Genomic DNA, 1440 nt, shown 5'->3' on the forward strand with positions numbered 1-1440 from the left:
AATCTAGGATTATCAGTGGTGGGAGGGGGAGGGAGGGGGACGGGGAGAGATTGGACAAGGGGCAAAAAGAATTAGTACAATTCGTAACAATATACATATTAATAATATTGATTTGATCAACATATGTCAACATTGAACCCCCAAAATATGTATAATCAATTATGATTCAATAAAAAAATAAGATGTGGGTCGAGATTGCTAGCACAAAGACCTTTATTGTGAAGTTGTTTATAGTAATCATCAGCTGTAAACAATTTTAGTGCCTTTAGTAAGATAACAGCTAAATATTATAGAACATCTGCTTAGTTATAGGCAAGAAATGTCTTTGTACAGCTTTTTGTATTGTGACGATTATTTTATCTCATGAATTATTTGGGGCAAAGAGTGGGAATCAAAATTCAATAGGTACTTGAGGTCACAAAGTGTGTGTGTGTGTGTGTGTGTGTGTGTGTGTGTGTGGTGTGTGTGTGTGTGTGTATGTGTGTGTGTGGTGTAGTGTGGTGTGGTGTGTATATTTCATAGGGAAAAGTCTGGAAGGAAATGTACCAATATGTTGACAGGGTGTTGTGACTGACATATTTCTTTTCATACTTTTCTGTTAACATTTTTTACAATGGCTTTCCTTACTCCTGCAATAAAAATTCAAGCTAATAAAAAGAATAGTTTAAAATATGGACTATAAGATTTAAGTTTTTATTCTAGTGAAGTTATTAATTTTTAAGAAAAAATATTGGAACTGTCTCATGTTCCGGTAAAGAAGTAATCAGATTTCGGTGGCTGGTGCAAAGTTGCACAGTTAGATAGGAAGAATAAGTTCTAGTGCTCTAGGGTGACAATAGCTAATAATATTGTAATGTGTATTTCAAGAGAGCCAGAAATGAGGACCTTGAATGTTATAACCACAAAGAAACAAAAAATGTTTAGGTGATAGATAGGCTAACTATTCTGACTAGATCATTATACAATGTATGCATGTAGTGAAACAAGAAGCTGTACCCCATAAACATGTGCAATGAAAAAATAAAATTAAAAAGTCAGAAGCACTTACTTTATAATTTCATTTATATTCATATGCTTTTTGAAAGCTGTGTTCAGCTAGACTCTTGTTTGTCAATCCCATTGTTGTTCTCTCTTTATAACATGATATGTGGGTTTCTGTGCCTGTTTTCTATACTTGCTTTAAAAAAATTCTCTGGTCATTCCTTCCATGCTCTGCATATCTTTATTTTAATTCTTAATCTGATTTTTTTTCCTATTTGCTGCTTCATTACTCTGTTTGAATTTTTCTGTAACCAAATTCTGTGAGAGCTTGGCCCCAAACAGCTGTTTTCTAAACTCTTCATGTGTATTAGATTTGCTATTATGCCCTTTTTCCTCCTCTTTAATGTAAAAGTTTATCAGTGTCAGTATCCAATGTATTTTTCTTCAGATCATCCATTT

The sequence above is a fragment of the Galeopterus variegatus genome, unplaced genomic scaffold, assembly GCF_000696425.1.
Source record: "Galeopterus variegatus unplaced genomic scaffold, G_variegatus-3.0.2 Scaffold160, whole genome shotgun sequence".
Lineage (NCBI taxonomy): Eukaryota > Metazoa > Chordata > Mammalia > Dermoptera > Cynocephalidae > Galeopterus > Galeopterus variegatus.